Source organism: Zalophus californianus, chromosome 10 (assembly GCF_009762305.2).
Source record: "Zalophus californianus isolate mZalCal1 chromosome 10, mZalCal1.pri.v2, whole genome shotgun sequence".
NCBI classification, from domain to species: Eukaryota; Metazoa; Chordata; class Mammalia; order Carnivora; family Otariidae; genus Zalophus; species Zalophus californianus.
Window position 1 is genome coordinate 97,774,120 of NC_045604.1, and position 16,970 is coordinate 97,791,089.

The following is a 16,970-nucleotide window of genomic DNA, read 5'->3' on the forward strand; positions in this document are numbered from 1 at the left end:
GCCCAAATCTCATGAGATCTCATTCAAACCCTGTGAGACCTCAGGCCTAGCCAGAAAGATGTGGGGTCAAAATTCCCACGATCTCTGGCCAAAGCTCCTGGGCCCTTGGAAGGAACTGGCACTCCCTGGCAGAGCCTGCTTTGTGCCCCTTATGTAGGTAGGGATGGCACATGCCAAGAGGGGGCACAACTTCCAATATTTCCAGTTTTAGAAATGCTCACATGCACAACATGCAGGAAGAAACAAGGTGTCTCACACCTAAATCTCTGGTATCTCAACATCCTGAGGGAAGTGGGGATAGTAGGGGAGCACTGAATTCAGAATTAACGGGCCTGGTGAACACATACACTAAACCAGAAGTGATGGAAAGAGGAGAGCAGGTGAAGGAAGAAGCAAAGTGCCCCAGAGCAGGATAAGTAAGCACACGCATGCTCCTTGGGGCTTTCCTGGGCTTTGAAAATGTTAAGGCTGTCTGTATTAGCCTCACAGTATCCCAGAAAAAAGGAAAACTTACCTCTTTCCTTACCCAGACCTCATGTGATCTTGGGGGGAAAGGACTCGTGAGATCTCGGTCCAAATCTCAAGAGATCTCATCCCAATCTCGTCAGATCTCATTAAAAATCTTGTTAGATATAGGGCCAGCAGTGAGATCTAGGGTCAAAACCTGTAAGATCTGTGGCCAAACTCCTAGGCCTTGGGAGGATCTGGCAATCCCTAACAGAACCTGTTTGGTACCCCTTATGTCAGTCAGTAAGGAATACACATCAATATTTCCAGTTTCATAATTTGTCCCAGACATGAGATGCAGGAATACACAAGGTGACTCACACCTGAATCCCTGGTGTTTCAGCATCCTGGGTGAAGAGCAGATAAGAAGGGAGCAATGATTTCAGGATGAGTGGGACCTATGGACACTTAATCACACTCAACTGGAGTGGATAGAACCAGGATAGCAGGACGGGAAGGTAGAAGCAATGTGCCCTGAGCAGGACAAGTAAGCACACAGGCAGTCTCCATGGGGGCTTTCCCAGGCTTTCAAAGCTTTAAGGCTGACTGTATTAGCCTCACAATCCCCTAGGGAAATAAAGAAAATTTACCTTTTCCTTAGCTGGACCTCATATAATGTTGGGGAAAATCTCATATCATCTCAGTACAAATCTTGAGAGATCTCATCCAAATCTCATGAGACCTTTGGCCCAGCTAGCGATATCTAGGGCCAAAACCTGTTGGACCTTTGGCCAAACTCCTGGGCTCGTGGGAGGAATTCCAATCCTTAGCAGAGCCTACTTGACACTATGTCAGTAAAGAATGCACATGCCTGGATTGGGCAGAACTTCCAATATTTTTGGTTTGACAATTTCTCCCAGACATGACATGCAGGAAGACACACAAGCTGTGTCACACCTAAATCCCTGATGTTTCAGCATCCTGGGTGAAGAGAAGGAATGAATGGAGCATTGAATTCAGGATGAATGATCCCAGTGGACTCTTACTCATATTCAACCAGATGTGATATAAACAGAAGGATTAGAGAGGAAGGAAGAAGCAATTTGCCACCTGGCGGGACAAGTGAGCATACAGGCAGGCTCCCTGGGTGCTTTCCCAGGCTTTCAACACTTTAAGGCTGTCTCTATTAGCCTCACAAGAGCCCAGAAAAAAAGTAAAGTTACCTTTTTCCTTAGCTGGACCTCACGTGATCTTGACAAATCTCGTGAGTTCTCATCCAAATCTTGCAAGATCTTGGTCCAAATCATGTGAGATCTCAACCAAATCTCCTGAAATCTTGGGCTCAGCCAGAGAGTTCTAGGGCCAAAACCCACTGGATCTGGGCCAAACTCCTGGGCCCTTGGCAGAATCTGGCACTCTATAGCAGAACCTGCACTGTGATCCTTATTTGGGTAGGGAAATCACATGGTAGGATTGGGCAGAATTTCCAAAATTTCTGGTTTCATAATTGCTCTCAGACACGACCTGCAGAAGGTCACTGGGTGTCTCACACCTAAATCCCTGATGTTTCAGCATCCTGGCGGAAGAGCAGGTAAGAAGGGAGCAGTGAATTCAGGATGAATGGGCCCTGTGGACTCTTATTCACAGTCACCTGGAGGGAATAGAAACAGGATGACAGAAGAGGAAGGTAGAAGAAATGTCTCCCCGAGCAGGACAAGGGAGCACACAGGGCTTCTCCCTGGGGCTTTTTTACAGGATTTAAAAGCATGAAAGGTGTATTAGTCTCACAACCAAACAGAAAAAAATAGAAGTCCCCTCTTCCCTTAGCTGGACCTCACATTATCTTGGGAAAAATCTCATGAGATCTCACTTCAAATCAGGTAAGATCTCATCCAAATCTCATGAAATCTTGGTCCGAATTGAAGGAGATCTCTTCCACATCTCATGAGATCTCACCTAAATCTCAAGAGATCTCAGTCCAAATCTCATAAGTTCTCATCCAATCTCATGAGATCTCTGTACAAATCTCCTAAGATCTCATCAAAATTTCATGATAGATCATCCAAATCTCGCAAGATCTCAAGCCTATTTGGATATATCATCCGAAACTCGCAAGATCCAGTGAGACCTAGGGCCAAAATTTGTTGGATCTGTGTCCAAACTCCTGGGCCTTTGGGATTATCTGGCACTCACTCCCAGAGCCTGCTGTGCACTCCTTATGTCACTAAGAAATGCACATGCCCGGATTTGGCAGAACTACCAACATTTCCAGTTTCATAATTTGTCCCAAACATGACATTCAGAAAGACACAAGGTGTCTTACACCTAATTCCCTGATGTTTCAGCAACCTGGGTGAAAAGAAGGAAGAAGGAAGCATTGAAATCAGGATGAATGGGCCCTGTGGACTCTTACTCACTTTTAACCAGAGGTGATAGAAACAGAAGGGCAGGAGGGGAAAGAAGAAGCAATTTTCCACCTGGCAGGACAATGAGCACATAGGCAGGCTCCCTGGGGGCTTTCCCAGGATTTCAACACTTTAAGGCTGTCTCTATTAGTCTCACAACACCCTAGGAAAAAAAGAAATACCACCTCTTTCCTTAGCTAGAACTCACGTGATCTTGGGGCAAATCTCATGAGATCTCATCCAAATCTCGTGAGATTTCAGGCCCAGCCAGGGAGTTCTAGGGCCAATACCCATTGGATCTGTGGCCAAACTCCAGGGCCCTTGGAAGAATCTGGCACTCTATAGCAGAACCTGCATTGTGATCCTTATTTGGGTAGAGAGGTCACCTGGCAGGATTGGGCAGAATTTCTAACATTTCTGGTTTCATAATTGTTCTCAGACACGACCTGCAGGAGGTCACCAGGTGTTTCACACCTAAATCCCTGGTATTTCAGCATCCTGGGGGAAGAGCAGGTAAGAAGGGAGCAGTGAATTCAGGATGAATGGGCCCTGTGGACTCTTATTCATAGTCACCTGGAGGGGATAGAAACAGGATGACAGGAGGGGAAGGTAGAAGCAATGTTCCCCAAGCTGGACAAGTGAAAAAACAGGCAGGCTCCCTGGGGCTTTTCCAGACTTTGAAAGCATTAAGGCTTTCCTTATTAGCCTCACAACGCCACAGAAAATAAACCAAATTTACCTTTTTCCTTAGCTGGACCTCATGTGATGTGGGGGAATATCTAGCGAAATCTCAGTCCAACTGTGAGAGACCTCATCCAAATCTCATGAGATCTTGGTGCAAATCTCATGATATCTCATCCAAATCTCATCTGATCTTGGGCCAGCCAGTGAGACTGAGGGCCAAAACCTGATCTGTGGCCAATCTCCCAGGCCCATGGGTGGATCTGGCAATATCTAACACCATCTGCTTGGCACTCCTTATGTCAGTAGGGAATGAATGCACATCAATATTTCTGGTTTCATAGTTTGTCCCAGACATTACATGAAGGAAAAATAAGGTGGTCTCACACTTAAATCCCTGGTGTTTCAGCATCCTTCATGAAAAGCAGGAAAGAAGGGAGCATTGAATTCAGGATGAATGGGCCTTGTGGACTCTTATTCACACTCAAACAGAGGTGATAGAGCCAGGATAGAAGGAGGGGGAGGTAGAATCAATGTGCCCCTGAGAGGGACAAGTGAGTACACAGGCAGACACCCTGGGGTCTTTCCCAGGCTTTTAAAACATTAAGGCTATCTGTATTAGGATCAAAAAACCCAAGGGAAAAAAAAAGAAAATTTACCTCTTTCCTTAGCTGGACCTCACGTGATGTTGGGAAAAACTTCACATGATCTCAGTACAAATCTTATATTTTCTCATGCAAATCTCGCAATGTCTCTGTCCAAATCTTGTGAGATCTCATCAAAATTTCTTGAGGTCTCACTGAAAACATCCAAGATCTTGGTCCAAATCTCATGAGATCTCCGGACCATTTGCAGGACCCAATGACATATCTCATGTGATCTCAGTCCAATCCTCAGGAGAAGTCACAAAAATCTTGTAAGACCTCAGTCAATGAGCTCCAGAGGCAAATGTTGCATTATTTAAGTCCAAATCTTGGGAGCACTTATCCATACCTCGTGAGATCTCAGGTGAACTCAGCAAGATCCAAGGGCAAATCTCGTGTACTCTCAGTCTAAATCTCGGGACAACTCATCCATTCCTGTGAGATCTTGGACTCACTCAGTGAGATCTGGGGGCAAATCTCATGAGGTTGCAGTCCAAATCTTGGGAGAACTTACCCAATCTAGTGAGATCTCGGGGCCAGTCAGCCAGATTCAGGGGAAAATCTCCCATGATGTCAGTCCAAATCTCAGTTGAACTCATCCAAATCTCCTGAGATCTTGGGCCCAGTTAGCCAGATTCAGGGGCAAATATCACGTGATCTCAGTCCAGACCTTGGGAGAATTCATCTAAATCTTGTGAGATCTCAGGCCCTTTCAGGGATATCTAGAGGCATATCTTGTGTGAACAAGTCTAAATCTAGGGAGAACTCATCTAAATCTCCTGAAACCTTGGGCTCAGTTAGTGAGAATCAGGGGCAAATTTTGCATAATCTAACTCCAAATCTTGGGAAAACTCATCCAACTCTCATGAGATCTTGGGCCCAGTCACTGAGAATCAGTGGTTAATCTCGCGTGTTCTCAGTCCAAATTTTAGGAGAACTCATCCAAATCTCCTGAGATCTCAGGCACTGCCATGATCCAGGGGCACATCTTGCATGATCTCAATCATATCTCTGAAGAACCCACGCAAATCTCATGAGACCTTGGTCCCTGTCAGTGATATCTAGGGGCAAATCTGAGGAGAACAAGTCCAAGTTTGGTTAAACTCATCCAAATATCTTGGTATCTCAGGACCAGTCAATGAGATTCAAGGTCAAATATTTCATGATTTCATCCAAATCTTAAATGAACGCATTCAAATCTTGTGAGATCTCAGGCCCAGTAGGTGAAAGCCATGGTCAAATCTCATGTGGTTTCACCCAAATGTTGGGAGAGCTCTTCCAAATCTCGTGAGATCTAAGGCCTAGGCAGTGAGAACAAGGGTCAAATCTCGGCTGATCTCAGTCCAAATTTCGTGAGAACTCTAGTACACTGAGTGAGCTCCAGGGGCAAATCTGGCTTAATCTAGGTCCAAATCTCAGGGGAACTCATTCATATTTCATGAAGTCAGGGCTCCTGTCATCCAGATCCAGAGTCAAATCTAACATTTTCTCAGTATAATTCATGGGAGAACTTATCCAAATCTCATGAGATCTCAGGACCTGTACTGAGATCCAGGCGCACATCTCATGTGATCTCAGTCCAAACCTCGGGAAAACTCATCAAAATCTCTTGAGATTAGGCCCAGTCAGCGAGATCCATGGTGAAATCTTGGGAGATCACAGTCCAAATCTCAGGAGAACACATCCAAATCTTGGGAGAATTTGGGCCCAGTCAGCGAGATACAGGAGCAAATCTCACGTGTTCTCAGTGCAAATCTTGGGAGATCTCATCCAAATCTCATGAGATCTTGGTCCCAGGCAGCCAGATCCTGGGTCAAATCTTCCATGATCTCAGTCAAATCTCTGAAGAACTCATCCAAATCTCATGAGATCTTGGTCCCTGTCAATGATATCTAGCGGCAAAGATCCCTAGAACTAATCCAAATTTGGTTGAACTCATCCAAATGTGTTGATATTTCAGGTCAGCGAAATTCAGGGTAAAATCTCATGTGATTTCATCCAAATCTCAATTGAACTCATCCAAATCTCCTGAGATCTCAGTCCCCAATCAGTGAGATCCAGGGGGAAAATCTCCTGTGATCACAGCCCAGATCATGGGGGCATTCATCCAAACTTGTGAGAACTTGGATACAGTCAGCAGCCTGCACTGGTGAACCTCATGTGACCTAACTCCAAATCTGAGGAGTTCTCATCCAAATCTCCTGAAATTTCTGGCCCCAACAGCAAGATCCAGTTTCAAATATAGTGTGATCTCTATCCAAATCTTGGTTGAATGCATCCAAATCTCGTGAGAACTGAGGCACAGTAGGTGAGAGCCAGAGTCAAATCTCATGTGTTTTCATCGAAATATCGGGAGAACTCTTCCAAATCTCAAGAGGTCAAGGACCTAGGCAAGGAGAACCAGGGTTATCTCGCCTGATCTCTGTCCAGATCTCAGGAGAACTCAAAGAAATATTCCGAGTCCTTGATCTCAGTCAGTGAGAACCAGGGTCAAATCTCACATGATCTCAGTCCAAAGGTCAGGAGAACTCATTCAAATCTCATGAGATCACAGGGACTGACAGCAAGATCCATAGTCAAATCTCCCATGATCTCAGTCCAAATCTCAGAAGAACTGATCAAAATCTTGTGAGATCTCAGGACCTCCCTGAGTGGCCAATCTCGCATGAAGTAGTCCAAATCTCAGGAGAACTCATCCAAATCTCATGAGAACTCAGGACCTGTGCTGAGATGCAAGGGCACATCTCGTATGATCTCAGCTCAAATCTTGGGAAAACTCATCCAAATCCTGTTAGAACTTGGGTCCAGTCAGCAAGGTCCCAGGGCAAGTCTCTTGTAATAACTCCAAATCCTGGGAGAACTCATCCAAATCTTGGGAAATCTCAGGTCCAGAAAGTGAGATCCAGGGAGAAGTCAATGCAGTTCTAGGGAGAACACATCCAAAATCTCATGAGATCTTGGTCATACCCAGTGAGGTGTAGGGGTAAATCCCACGTGACTTCAGTCCAAATCTCTGGAGATATCAGGACCAATAGTGAGATCCAGGGGCAAATCTCACGATCCAACTCCAAATCTTGGGAAAACATCGAAATCTCATGAGATCTCATGTCCAGATACTGAGATTCAAGGGCAAATCTTGCAGATTCTAAGTCCAAATCTCGGGAGAATTTGTCCAAATCTCAAGAGCTCTCAGCCTCAGTCAGCGATATCTAGGGGCAAATCCTGCATGATTTCAGCCCAAATATCGAGGGAACTCATCCAAACCCTGTTAGGTCTTGGGTCCATTCAGGGAGATCCAGGGGCAAGTCTCTTGTAATCTAATTCCAAATTTCAGGAGAACTCATTCAAATCTCATGAGTTCTCAGGTCCTGTCAGTGATACCAAGGGGCAAGACTCGCGGCAAAGAGTCCAAATTTTGGTTGAACTGATCCAAATCTCGAGAGATCTCAGGTCCTGTCAGCGAAATGCAGGGCGAAGTCTCATGTGATTTCAGTGCAGATCCAAGGAGAACACATCCAAGGCTCATGAGATCTTGGGCTCAGTCACTGAGGTGCAGGAGGAAATCTCGCTTGATCTCTGTTCAAATCTTCAGAAATCTTGGAAGCAGTAGTGAGATACAGGGGATAATCTCATGTAACTGAACTCCAAATCTTGAGAAAGCTCATTGAAATCTTGTGAGATCGCCCACCCAGTTACTGAGAACCAAGTGCAAATCTCAAACATTCCAAGTCCAAATCTCGGGAGAACTCATCCAAATCTCAAGTTCTCGGCCTCAGTCAGTGAGATCCAGGTGTAAATCTGCATTATTTCAGTCTAAATATCGAGGAACACATTACATCCTGTTAGATCTCGGGTCCAGTCAGGGAACCCAAGGGCAAGTCTCTTGTAATCTAACTCCAGATCTCCAGAGAACTCATCGAAGTCTCATGAGATCGCAAGCCCTGTCATGATACCTAGGAGCAAGACTCATGTGAAGGAGTCCAAATTTGGTTCCAAATATCTTGATATCTCAGGCCCAGTCCATGAGATTCAGGATTAAATCTCGTGTGATTTAATCCAAATCTCAGTTGAACTCCACCTAATCTCCTGATATCTCTGGTCCCATCAGTGAGATCCAGGGGTAAATCTCAAAAGATCCCAGTCCAGATCAGGGGAGTAATCATCCAAATCTCATGAGATCTCAGACCCTGTCAGCAAGATCCAGGATGACATCTCATGTGATATCAGCATAGAATGTGGGAGAACTCATCCAAATCTCGTGAGAACCCTGGTATAACCAGTGAGGTGCAGGGGCAAACCCTGCGTGACTTCGGTCCAAATCTCGGGAAATCTTGGGACCAGTAGTTTGATACAGAGACAAATCTCACATAAATGAACTCCAAATCTCAGGAAAACTGATCAAAATATTGTGATAACTTGGGCGCAGTTACTGAGATCTAAGGGCAAATCTTGCATATTCTAAGCCCAAATCTCGGGAGAATTTGTCCAAATCTCAAGAGCTCTCAGCCTCAGTCAGCGAGATCCAAGGGAAAATCCTGCATGATTTCAGTCCAAATATCGAGGGAACTCATCCACATCCTTAGATCTCAGGTCCAGTCAGGGAGACCCAAGAGTATGTCTCTTGTTTCTAACTCAAAATCTTGGGACACCTCATCCAAAACTGGTGAGATCTTGCATATACTCAGTGAGGTGCAGGGACAAATCTCGCGTGATTATCAGTCCAAATCTCAGGAGATCTCAGGACAGGTAGTGAGATACAGGGGCAAATCTCATGTAATTGAACTCCAAATCTAAATCTCATGAGAAGTCGTGCCCAGTTACTAAGATCCAAAGGCAAATCTTGCAGATTCTAAGTCCAATTCTCGGGACAACTCACTGAAATATCAAGAGCTGTCCGCCTCAGTCAGTGAGTTCCAGGGGCAATTCCTGTGTGATTTCAGTCCAAATATTGGGGGAACACACCCAAATCCTGTTAGGTCTCAGGTCCAGTCTGGGAACCCAAGGGCAAGTCTCTTGTAATATAACTCCAAATCTCTGGAGACCTCATCCCAATCCAGTGAGATCTCAAGATCTGTCAATGATACCTAAGGGGCAAGACTCACTTCAAGGAGTCCAAATTTGGTTGAAGTAATCCAAATCTTGTGAGATCTAGTGCATACCCAGTAGGTGCAGGGGCAAATATCGCATAATTTCAGTCCAAACCTCGGGAGATCTCAGGACCAATAGTGAGATACAGGGTCAAATCTCATGTAATCAAACTCTAATTTTCAGGAAAACTCATAGAAATCTCGTGAGATCTCAGGCCCAATTACTGAGATCCAAGGGCAAATCTGGCAAATTCTAAGTCCAAATCTCAGGAGAACTCATCCAAACCTCAGGAGCACTAGGCCTCAGTCAGTGATATCCAGGGGAAAATCCTGTGTGATTTCAGTTAAATATCGAGGGAACTCATCCAAATCCTTTTAGATCTCAGGTCTGGTCAGGGAGATCCAGGGGCAAGTCTTTTGTATCTAACTCCAAACCTCATGAAAACTCATCCAAATTTTGTGAGTTCTCAGGTCCTGTTAATGATACCAAGGGGCAAGACTCTCAGGAATGAGTCCAAATTTTGGTTGACCTCATCCAAATCTTGTGAGGCATCGGGCACAGGCACTGAGGTGCAGGAGCAAATCTCGCTTAATCTCTGTTCAAATCTCTGAGAGCTTGGGACCAGTTATGATATACAGAGGCAAATCTCATGTAATTGAACTCCAAATCTCAAGAAAGCTCATCAAAATCTCGAGAGATCTCATGCTCAGTCACTGAGATCCCAGGGGAAATCTAGCAGCTTCTAAGTTCAAATCCTGGGAGAACTCATCCAAATCTCAAGAGCTCTCAGCCTCACTCAGTGAGTTCTAGGGACAAATCCTTCATGGTTTCAGTCCAAATATCAACGGAACTCATCCAGATCCTTTTATTTTTTTTTATTTTTTTAAAGATTTTATTTATTTATTCATGAGAGACAGAGGAGGAGAGAGAGAGAGGGAGACAGAGAGAGAGAGAGAGAAGCAGAGGGAGAAGCAGGCTCCCAAGGAGCAGGGAGCCCGATGCGGGACTCGATCCCAGGACCCTGGGATCATGACCTGAGCCGAAGGCAGATGCTTAACCATCTGAGCCACCCAGGCGCCCTCATCCAGATCCTTTTAGATTTTCAGGTGCAGTCAGGGAGACCCAGGGGAAATTATCTTGTGATCGAAATCCAAAATTCGGGAAACTCATCCAAATCTCCTAGGATCTAAGTCCCTGTCTCAAGATCTGGGGGAATTCAGTCAAGTCTCGGAATAACTCATCCAAATCTCATTTTTGGGGGGCCCTGTCAGTGATACCTAGGAGCAAGACTCACGAGATGAGTCCAAAACTTAGTTGAACTCATCCAAATCTCGTGAGATTTCACGCCATGTCAGTGAGATCCAGGGTGACGTCTCATGTGATTTCAGTACAGAACTCAGAAGAACACATCCAAAACTTGTGAGATCTCAGGCACAGCCAGAGAGGTGCAGGAGCAAATCACCCGTGAAATCAGTCCAAATCTTGGGAGTTCTCGGGAGCTGTAGTGAGATACAGGGACACATCTCACATAATCAAACTCAAAAACTCAGGAAAAATCATCAAAATCTCGGGAGATCTTGAGGCCAATTACTGAGATCAAGGGGCAAATCTCATAGATTCTAATCCAAATCTGGGGATAACTCATCCAAATCTCAAGAGCTCTTTGCCTCAGTCAGTGAGAGCCAAAGAAAAATCCTCTGTGATTTCAATCCAAATATTGAGGGAACTCATCCAAACCCTGTTAGGTCTCAGGTCCAGTCAGGGAGACCCAGGGTCAAGTCTCTTGTAATCTAACTCCAAATCTTGGAAGAACTTATCCAAATCTTGTTAGACCTCAGGCCCTGTACCCAGATCCCAGGGTACAGGTCACGTGAGTTCAGTCAAATCTCGATGGATCTTATCCAAATTTTGATAGACATTGGGCCCTGTGACACCTAGGGGCAACTCAAGTGAACGAGTCCAAACTGGTTGAACTCATCCAAGTCTCCTGAGATCTAGGGCAGAGCCTGCAGAGGCAAATCTCTAGTGATCTCAGTCCAAATCTCAGGAACTTTGGGACCAGTTAGATACGTGGCAAATCTCACTTAATTGAACCCCAAAACTCGGGAAACTTCATCAAAATCTCGTGATATCCAAGGACAAAACTCATACATCATACGTCTGAACCTTGGGAGAACTCATCCAAATCTCGAGTGCTTGGCCTCCATCAGCAAGATCCAAAGCAAATCCTATGTGATTTCAGTCCAAATATCAAGCAAACTCACCCAAATTCTTTTAGATCTCAGGTCCAGTCAGGGAGACCCAAGGGCAGGCTTCTTGCCATGTAACTCCAAATCGCGGGAGATGTCATCCAAATCTCATGAGGTCTCACACATTCCAAGGGAGGTGCTGGGGCAAAAATTGCGCGATCTCAGTCTAAATAATGAGATATCCCAGGGGCAAATCTCACATAATCAAAATCCAAATCTTGGGAAATCTCATCGATATCGGATGAGACATAGTGCGTGCACAGTGAGGTGTAGGAGAAAATGTCATGTGATCTCAGTTCAAATCTCAGGAGATCTCAGGACAAGTAGAAAGATACAGGTGCAATCACATGTGATTGAACACCAAATCTCGGGAAATCTCATCAAAACCTCGTGAGATCTCACGCCCATTTACTGAGATCCAAGGACAAACCCCGCACATTCTAAATCCAAATCTCAGGAGAATTCATCCAAATCTGAAGAGATCTCAGTCTCAGTGTCTGAGATCCAGGGGCAAAACCTGCGAGATTTCAGTCCAAACATCGAAGGGAATTCATCCAAATCCTGTTAGACCTCGGGTCCAGTCAGGGAGACCCAAGGGCAGGTTTCTTGCAATCTAACTCCAAAACTCTGGAGATGTCATCTAAATCTCATGAGTTCTCACACATACCCTGTGAGGTGCAGGGGCAAATCTCGCGTGATTTCATTCCAAATCTTGGGAGATCTCAGGACCAGTAGTGAGATAGAGGGACATTTCTCACATAATCAAACTCAAAATCTCTTGAGATCTGACACCCTGTTACTGAGATCAAGGGGCAAACCCCACCCATTCTCAGTTCAAATCTTGGGAGAACTCACCAAAATCTCAAGAGATCTCGGACTCCATCACTGAGATCCAGGGGTAAATCCTGTGAGAGTTCAGTCCAAATATCCAAGGGAATTCATGCAAACCCTGTTGGATCATGGGTCCAGTCATGGTCCAGTCCAGACAAACAAGAGTTTGTCTCTTGTTTCTAACTCAAAATCTCAGGAGGCCTCATGCAAATCTCTCGAGATCTTGCACATAACAAGTGAGATGCTGGGGCGAATCGTGCGTGATTTCTGTCCAAATCTTGGGAGATCTCGGGACCAGTAGTGAGATACAATGGCAAATCTCATGTAAACGAACTCTAAATCTCAGGAAACCAAAATGAAATCTCGTGAGGTTCTACACCCAGTATCTGAGATCCAAGGTCCAATGTTGCACATTCTAAGTCTAAACCTTGGGAGAACTCAGTGAAATCTCCAGAGCACTGGGCCCCCATCAGCAAGAGCCAAAGAAAAATCCTGCAAATTTCAGTCCTAGCGAGTGAACTCACGCAAATCCTTTGAGATCTCAGTCCAGTCAGGGAGACCCAAGGGCAGGTATCTTGTAATTGAACTCCAAAACTCCACAGGTGGCATCCAAATCTCGTGAGTTCTCGCACATACCCTGTGAGGTGCAGGGCCAAATCTTGGGAGATCTTGGGACCGGTATTGAGATACCAGTGCAAATATCATGTAGTCGTACTCTAAATCTCAGGAGAACTCATCCAAATCCCAAGTTCTTGGCCTCAGTCAGCGAGATCCAGGTGCAAATCTGTGTGATTTCAGTCTAAATATCGAGGAACACATTCACATCCTGTTAGATCTCAGGTCCAGTCAGGGAACCCAAGGGCACGTCTCTTGTAATCTAACTCCAAATCTCCAGAGAACTCATCGAAAGCTCATGAGATCTCAAGCCCTGTCATGATACCTAGGAGCAAGACTCGTGTGAAGGAGTGCAAATTTGGTTGAACTCATCCAAATCTCATGAGATCTCAGGCCCTAACAGCAAGATCCAGGATGACATCTCATGTGATATCAGTACAGAATGTGGGAGAACTGATCCAAATCTCGTGAGAACACTGGCATAACGAGTGAGGTCAGGGGCAAATCTCACATGATTTCCATCCAAATCTCAGGAGATCTTGGGACCAGTAGTGAGATACAATGGCAAATCTTACTTAAATGAACTCCAAATCTCGGGAAAACTCATGGACATCTTCCAAGATCTCACACGCCCAGTTACTGAGATCCAAGGGCAAACCTGCCCATTCTCAGTCCAAGTCTCGGGAGAACTCATTCAAATCTCAAGAGATCTCGGTCTCAGTCACTGAGATCCAAGGACAAATCCTGCGAGATTTCAGTCCAAATATCCAGCAAACTCGTCCAAATCATTTGAGATCTCGGGTCTAAGCAGGGAGACCCAAGGGCAAGTTTCTTGCAATCGAACTCCAAATCTCCACAGATGGCATCCAAATCTCGTGAGTTCTTGCACATACCCTGTGAAGTGCAGGGCCAAATCTCACGTGATTTCCATCCAAATCTTGGGAGATCTCGGGATCAGTGGTAAGATACAGGTACATTTATCCTGTAGTCAAACTCCAAATCTCAGGAAAACTCATTGAAATCTCGTGAGATCTGGTGCCCAGGTACTGAGATCCAAGGGCCGATCTCACAGATTCTGAGTCCAAATCTCGGGAGAATTCACCCATATTTCATGAGATTTCTGGCCCTGGCAGTGATACCTAAGGGCAGACTCGTGTAAAGGAGTCCAAATTTTGGTTGAACTCATCCAAATCTCGTGAGATCTCAGGCCCTGTCAGGCAGATCCAGGGTGCTGTCCCATGTGACAGCATGAGAACTCTGGAACAGAACTCTGGAAAACTCATCCAAATGTCCTGAGATGGCCCACATATCCAGGGAAGTGCAGGGGGGAAATCTCCCGTGATCTCGGTCAAACCTCAGGAGATCTCGGGGTCAGCAGTGGGATAGAGGAGCACATGGCACATGCTCGAACTCCAAATCATGGGACACCTCATCCAAATCACATGAGATCTCAAACACACATAATGAGGGGTAGGCGCAAATGTCACACGTTCGCAGTCCAAATCTCAGATCTTGGGACCAATAGAGAGATACAGGGGCAAATCTCACGTGATGGAATTCTAAATCCTGGGAAACCTCAACAAAACCTTGCCAGACTCTGCACCAAGTTATGGAGATCCAGGGTCAAACCCAGCCCATTCTCTGACCAAATCTCAGGAGAACTCATCCGAATTCACAGAGTTCTCTGTCTCAGTCACCGAGATCTAGCGGCTAATCCTGCAAGATTTCAGTCCAACTATCGAAGGGAATTCATCCAAATTGTCTTAGGTGGCGGGTCCAGTCAGGGAGACCCAAGAGTCAGACTCTTCTTTCTAACTCAAAATCTCGGGAGACCTCATCCAAATCTCATGAGACCTTGCTCATACCCAGTGAGATGCAGGGGCAAATCTCACGTGATTTCCATCAAAAACCTTGTAGATCTCACGAGGAGTAGAGAGATACAGGTGCAAGTATCACGTGGTCGAATTCCAAATCTCCAGAGACTACATCCAAATCTTGTGAGATCTCCCGCAAACCCAGTGAGATGCAGGGACAAATCTTGCGTGATTACTGTCGAAATCCTGGGAGATCTCGAGAGCACTAGAGATACAGGTGCAAATCTCATGTGATCAAATTCCAAATATAGGGAAATCTCATTGAAATCTCGTGAGATCTTATGACTGTTATGGAGATCCAAGGTATAACCCCGCCCATTCTCTGTCAAAATCTTGGAAGAGCTTACCCAAATCTACAGATGTCACAGTCTCAGTCACCGAAATTGAAGGGCAAATCCTGTGAGATTTCAGTCCAAATATCGAGGGAATATCCACCAAATCCTGTTAGATCCTGGGTCCAGTCATATAGACCCAGGTTTCGGTCGCTTGTTTCTAACTCAAAATCTCGGGAGACTTCATCCAAATCTCGCGAGATCGCACTCATACCCAGTGAGATAAAGGGTAAAATCTCGCGTGATTTCTGTCAAAATCCTGGGATATCTTGCACCAGGAGAGAGATACAGGTGCAAATCTCGTGTGATCAAATTTGAAATATCGGGAAATCTCATCTAAATCTCCCAGGATGTCCCGCCCAGTTACAGAGATCCAAAGGCAAATCCCACCCAATACCCGACCAAATCTCAGGAGAACTCGAGCCAATATCCAGAGTTCTAAGTCTGTGTCATCAGAATCCAGGGGCAAATCCTGTGAGATTTCAGTCCAACTCTCAAAGGGAAATCATCCAAATCATCTTAGATAGCAAGTCCAGTCAGGGAGACCCAAGAGTCATACTCTTGTCTCTAACTCAAAATCTCGGGAGATCACATCCAAATCTCATGAGACTTTGCTCATACCCAGTGAGATGCAGGGGCAAATCTCACGTGATTTCCGTTGAAATCCTGGGAGATCTCAGGACCAGTAGAGAGACAGAGGTGGAAACCTCACAATCAAATTCCAAATCTTGGGATACCTCATCCAAATCTCGTGAGATCTCGCTCATACTCAGTGATATCCAGGGGTAAATCTCGTGAGATTCCTGTCAAAATAGAGATCTCAAGAGCACTATTGAGAGATAAAGTTGCAAATCTTACGTGATCGAATTCCAAATATCAAGAAATCTCATCAAAATCTTGAGAGATCTCCTGCCCTCTTACAGAGATCCAAGGACAAACTCTGCCCATTCTCCAACCAAATCTCAGAAGAACTCATCCAAATTCCCAGAGATCTCTGTCTCAGTCACCGAGATCCTGGGGCAAGTCCTGTGAGATTTCAGTCCAACTATCAAAGGGAATTCATCCAAATCCTGTTAGATCGCAGGTCCAGCCTAGGTCCAGTTGTGGAGACCCAACAGTGAGGGTTTTCTTTCTAACAACAAAAAAAAGGGAGACCTCATCCAAATCTCATGAGATCTCGTGCATACCCACTGATGTGTAGGGGTAAATCACCCCTGAAGTCCATCAAAATCCTGGGAGATCTCAGGACCAGTAGAGAGATACAGGTGCAAATCTCACGTGATTGAATTCCAAATACCAGGAAATCTCGACTAAATCTCCCAAGACGTCCCGCCCTGTTATGGAAATCCAAGTGTAAACCCCGCCGATTCTTGGACTAAGTATTGGGAGAACTCGTGCAAATCTCAAGAGATCTCCGTCTGCATTACTGGAATCCAGGGGCTAATCCTACGAGTTTTCAGTCCAACTATCAAAGGGAATTCATCCATATCATCTAAGATCTCGGGTCCAGTCAGGGAGACCCAAGAGTCAGACTCTTGTTTCTAACTCAAAATCTCGTGAGATCTCGCTCATACCCCGTGAGATGCAGGGGCAAATCTGGTGTGATTTCCTTTGAAATCCTGGGACATCTCGGGACCAGCAGAGAGATACAAGGCGAAATCTCACACGATCAAACTCCAAATCTCTGGAAACCTTGTCACAATCTCACAAGACCTCACACAAACTGAGTGAGACGCAGGGGCAAATCTCGGGTGATTTCCATCAAAATCCTGGGGCAACTTGGGACCAGTAGAGAGATAAAAGG